Raw genomic sequence first — 6498 nt, forward strand, 5'->3', positions numbered from 1 at the left:
ACTAAGTTAATTTATTAGTTCTTGCAATTATTGTTCATATACATTATGATTTTCTACATAAGCAGTTATGTCATCTGTTAATAAAACAGCTTATTACTTATTTTTGAATCTCTATGGATTCCCCTCTTTTTTTTGCATTATTACATTGCCAGGGATCTCTAGTATAACACTGAACAGAAGTGATGTGAGTGGGTATTCTTGCCTTTTTCCTAGTCTTAGGCAAGATTATACAGTTTCTCACCATTAGGGAAGACACTAGCTGTAAGTTTTTTGCAATACCCTTTACCATATTGAACTACTTTTCTTCTAGCCCTAGTTTGCTGATAATTTTTACAATAAATGAGTGTTAACTTTATTGAATGTTTTTCTACACTTACTGATGTAATCACGTTTTCCCATTATTCTCTTATGGGAAATCATATTGATCAATTTTTATTTTTTTTAATTTTTAAAAAATTGATTGATTATTTTTGGCTGCGTTGGGTCTTTATTGATGTGCACAGGCTTTCTCTAGTTGTGGCGAGTGGGGGCTACTCTTCATTGCAGTGCATGGGCTTCTCATTACAGTGGCTTCTCTTGTTGTGGAGCACGGGCTTTAGGTACACGGGCTTCAGGAGTTGTGGCTCATGGGCTCTAGAGCACAAGCTCAGTAGTTGTGGTGCACAGGCTTAGTAGCTCCACAGCATGTGGGATCTTCCCAGACCAGGGCTCAAACCCATGTTCCCCGCATTGGCAGACAGATTCTTAACTACTGTGCCACCAGGGAAGTCCCTATTGATCAATTTTTAAATGTTAATCCAGCATTGCATTCCTAATATAAACTCCACTTGGTCACTATTATCCTTTGTATTTCTATGTACAGTTTACTACTTAAGGATTTTTTATCAATGTTCTTAATGGCCATTAGCCTGGGATTTTCTGATCCATATTTCTTTCCTTCTTCTTTTTCTGTGATAGCTACTTAAGGTTGAAACTTGGATCATTCTTGGTGGATCTTCTATCCTCATGTAAATAGTTTAAGTCTACAAACACTGCATTAATGGATCCCACAAATTTTGATATGTTATTTTAATTATTATTTAGTTCAAAATTTTTCTCACTTCTCCTGCAGTTTATTTTGACTTATTAGTTATTTTTAAGTGGAGTATTTAATTTCTAAATATTTGGGGCTTTTCCTGGTAACTTATTACTGATTTATATTTTAATTTTGTTATAGTAAAACTAGAACTCTAATATTTTAGCTTTCCCAAATTTGTTGAAACTTGTGTTGTGGTCTAGCATATAGTCTATCTTGATGAAAGTTCACATGCACATGAATGTGTATTTGGCAGTCATTGAGTATAATGGTATAAAAATGTCAGTAATTCAGGGTGTTTGTTCAGATTTTGTTCAGTTAGTATTTAGATTTTCTATATCTTTAGTGAAGATTTTCTTGTTCTGTCTTCTAGAAGGAAGTGTTAAAATTTTCTGCCTGTGATTGTGAATTTCTTTCTTTGGTTCTCTTATTTGCTTTTTATGTATTTGAAGATCTTTCATTTTTTACACTTTTATGACTATCAAGGCTTCTTGATGAATTGTCTCTTTCCCAATGTTTTATGTCTCTCTTTATCTTAGATATATTTGTTGTCTTGAAGTCTACTTTGTCTTATATTGGAGTAGTAATACCAGATTTCTTATGCTTACTGTTTGTCTGATTTTTTTTATCTCTTTATTTTCAGTATATCTGTGTCCTTATATTTATAGTTTTTCTATTGTAGACAGCATATAGGCCAGTCTTGATCTTTATCCAGTTTCACCACCATTCCTTTTATTTTATTTTATTTTTTAATAAATTTATTTATTTACTTATTATTTATGTTTGGTTGTGTTGGGTCTTCATTGCTGTGAGTGGGCTTTCTCTAGTTGCGGTGGGTGGGGGCTACTCTTCGTTGTGGTACACAGGCTTCTCATTGTGGTGGCTTCTCTTGTTGTGGAGCATGGGCTCTAGGTGCATAAGCTTCAGTAGTTGTGGCTCATGGGCTCTAGAGCACAGGCTCAGTAGTTGTGGCACACAGGCATAGTTGCTCCACAGCATGTGGGATCTTCCCAGACTGGGGATCAAACCCATGTTCTCTGCATTGGCAGACAGATTCTTAAGCACTGTGCCACCAGGGAAGCTCCCCACCATTCCTTTAAAATCGTTTGTAGTCTTTTGGCCCATTTACATTAAATATACTTATATATTTGGATTTAATTGGATTTAAGCCTACCATTTAGCTTTCTTTTTTTTTTTTTTTTTTTTTGATCCCTTTACTTTTCTCTTCTCTCCATTCTTTGCTTTATTCTTTTGGCAAAGAATTGAATAACTGCCAAATTATTGAATATTTTAGTGTTCTGTATCAACTTCTCTATTTATGTTTATCTTTACTTCTAATTCATTTTATTTAGGGGTTTCATATGGATTATAGTATGTACCTTTAATTTACAACTATCTTAGAATTAATATTTTATTTCTAGAATTTTCATTTGGTTCATTTTTATAATTTCCCTTTCTCTGTTTATATGCCCTATTCATTCATTATGAGCATCTTTTTTCTTTAACTATTCTGAACTTACTTTAATGGGTTCTTTAAAGTCCTTATCTAGTAACACCACATCTGAGTCATTTTAGAATATGTTTCTATTGACATACATGTAATTCTGGTCTTGGAAGGAGAGTGGGGAGAAAAAGTGATTTAGGAAATATGTTGACTGATATAAAAGAAGTTTATCTTTTCTTTCAATATTTGAAAGCTATATTTATATTGAAACCTAAAATTATAATACTAGGTCATGGGTGTTGTAACATACATAAATATAATCTATATTACAACAGTAGTACACAGGATGGGGCAAGGAAGAATGTAATGATAGTGGTGCATGGTTTTATATTTTATATGGAGCTATATTATATTATCTATAAGTGGACTCTGATAATTTAAAGGTGCATATTATAACCATACAACAATTACTAAAAAATACAGAGAACTATAGCTAAAAAGCCAATAACAGAATTAAAATATAATGATAAATATTTTATTAACCCAAAATAGTGCAGGAAAGAATGAAGAAAAATTATACAGGGGTATATGGAAAATAAAAAGCAAAATGGTAGACTTAAAGCCAACCATATTGATCATTACTTTATACTCTAGTTTTTCATTGCTTTGACTGGTCTAATACTGGGTAAAATGCTTTAAATCTCCTTCATAGTTTTCTTTAAATTTCATGGATTTTATACAATTTTCACTTTGTAAAATCTGATACTATGATATTTACCCTTAATGGGGTCAATTTAATTTTCTCTTCTTGTGGATTGTAACCATCTTATTTTTCTGCTGAAAGCTTTTTAATCTCAGATGTGTCATTTTGAAAAAATATTTGTCACATTAATTTAATGTTACTTTTTAAATTAGATATTATAATCCTATTATTCTTGTTTATATAACAGTCAGTGTTGTTTTTATTACCTACCATTTTATAATCCTCCCTATTTTAAAAGTGATGTGTGGTGTTTTATTTGACTTTAATCTGTTTTTATATAACTTCTGTTTCCTCCATTTCACTTATTTAGAAGATGTGTTGCATGTGTGTTTTTTTCTTGTTTTTTTTTTTTTTTTTTTTTTTTTTTTTTTGCATGTGTGTTTTGATTAGTTTAGGTTACTTACATACCTTTAAATTATATTGGGAAGCAAACATATTTTTTAATTTGATCATCTTAATAGAGACTCCCTTTTTTGAAAGAAGAAAATAACACATGTCTATGAATTCCTTATTCATGTAATAAAATAATTAATGAGTATGATAATAAATGTTTTTATTTATTAAGTGCACACTTAAAGGTGGTAGGGTAAACCTTGAATTTTTTTGGTTTGTAAACCTTGAATTTTTTAAATTTTCCAGTTACCCTATAGGATATGTATTAGAAAGTTATGAATTTGATATATATATATAATATAGTTTATATTTGTGCCTAAATAGTGAGGATACTCATACTGCCTTTCTCATATTGCTCTTTTAAGTAGTAAATGTCTTCATATAGATAAAGCTGCTTGGAAAAATTTAGAAGATAATGCTGCAGTGAACAGATGCTGGGAACAGCAATAATAATGGTAGTCATTATAGTAACTGGTTGAGGTAACATTTGAACCCAGATATGTCTTAACTGCAGAACTGTTTGCTTAACCATTATACCTTAATTCTCTCCACATCCTTGCTTCACTTTGTTGGCATAATCTGAAATTTTAATCCCATGGTCACATATTACATTTACACAGTTATATTCAATTACAATATCTGTACAAATATGTAACATTACACAAAGTCAAATTATTGAATTTATTTCATCATTGCATTGTTTTGCAACACTAGATACAATATGATCAACAATTAATCACATATCAAAGAAAATTTGGTTGTCACCTCTTGCTCCATGGTACCACATTCACATCACTTTTATTTTATCTTCCCCCCCCAATTGGCAGTATTGTGTTCTCAAGAAGAATTGTTCAAGAAGCACTCTGGGAATAATATAATTCCTCAATCTTGATATTATTAACCTTTCTTTACATTTCCTCATAATTGTCTTGATTAATCACATCTCTCAGTTATAAATGAAAGATATACAACACAATACCTTAAAAGGAGGAAAGGATATTCATAAACTTTGTCTAATCATGAGTCTAGCTTCAGTCTTAGTGGAATCCAGGAGTCCAGGATATAAAGAAGCATCTGACCTTGTGCTCATTCCACATCTCTTAGTTCTTAATTCTGTTTCTTGGCATTAATTCTGCAGTCAATTTTTTCTTTAGATGATTGGCAAAAAAGCCTTTTTAAGTTCTAAATTCAGTTATCTACTTTGCAATTTAGTAAAATGTGAACTTTTCTCTCCCCTTTTCTATATAGAAGTCCAAGGGTCGAGAGGTGGGCCTGACTTGAGTCACTAAGATATTCACTGACCCAAGAATAGGAACTCTGCGTAGTCTTGTTATATCCCCAGTGGAGGTAAGGTACCACATGATTATCAGCCCTTCCAATATCTCATAGTCTAGAAGAGAATGTCCCCTAAGAGAAAGGGAAAGGGAGTTAGTTGCAAACATGGCCAGGCAGCTATAAAGCATAGGTGTCACCATGCACCACTAGTGTGCCATGTGCTCTAATGCAAGCCTGTATGACCATGTATGTCATGTTAATAATTACAACAAGCTTACATTATCAAACAACCCTACATACCACCAAATATGAAGTACAGCCTGATAGACAACAGCAAGGGCTCCCTCCCTACTGGAGTAAGTTCATTGGTCAATTAATCCAGTTGTTCCTGTTTTGCTTTTGTGGAAGAGCTCAGTTTTCTAGAGGCCTTAGAAGCAATATGATGACAGTGGTTGGAGAGTTCCTTCTTTGTGGACTATTATGACTTTAAAATTCCTTTTATCAGGGCTTTGGGGTTAGGCTTTATGTTTCTAACTTGTATATGCAGTTATCTTGAAGAACACAGGCAGTTCAATTGAGGAAATTTCTTGGGATAGGAAACATTATCAGACACCATTACTTATCGTGGTATTTATTTATTTATTTATTAATGATTGAAATTCTGTCTTTATTTTAAAAATTAAATTTGGCAGGACCTTTTTAAAATCAGTAAGAGACAATTTAAACTTATTTTCCATTATACAAGTAATACATGAATATATTCTCAATATATACCAATGAAATAACAGGTATAGTGAAAACACTCCTTGTGCCCTAATCCCTCACCCACTACTTTGAGTTTAGTATTAATCCTTCCAGAATCTTTTCCATGCGTTTGAGTACATACATATTTACAGATAGCAAAATAATTTTCTGTTTTTCTTACCTTTTTTTACATAAGTAATATCCTGCAACTTGATTCCTTCATTTCATGATATGTCTTAGATTACTTTTTTCTTTTTTTTTTTTTCTAGTAGGTCTGTGTTTTATTCCCGTCCTACCCCTAGGGTCTTCATGACATATTTTTTTTCTTAGATTCCAAATATATGTGTTAGCATACAGTATTTGTTTTTCTCCTTCTGATTAATTTCACTCTGTATGACAGACTTCAGGTCCATCCACCTCACTACAAATAACTAAGTTTCGTTTCTTTTTATGGCTGAGTAATATTCCATTGTATATATGTGCCACATCTTCCTTATCCATTCATCTGTTGATGGACACTTAGGTTGCTTCCATGTCCTCGCTATTGTAAATAGAGCTTCAATGAACATTTTGGTACATGATTCTTTTTGAATTATGGTTTTCTCAGGGTATATGCCCAGTAGTGGGATTGCTGGGTCACATGAGACTTCTATTTGTAGTTTTTTAAGGAACCTCCATACTGTTCTCCATAGTGGCTGTATCAATTTGCATTCCCACCAACAGTGCAAGAGTGTTCCCTTTTCTCCACACCTTCTCCAGCATTTATTGTTTCTAGATTTTTTGATGATGGCCATTCTGACGGGT

The sequence above is a fragment of the Kogia breviceps genome, chromosome 3 (assembly GCF_026419965.1).
Source record: "Kogia breviceps isolate mKogBre1 chromosome 3, mKogBre1 haplotype 1, whole genome shotgun sequence".
Classification (NCBI taxonomy): domain Eukaryota; kingdom Metazoa; phylum Chordata; class Mammalia; order Artiodactyla; family Physeteridae; genus Kogia; species Kogia breviceps.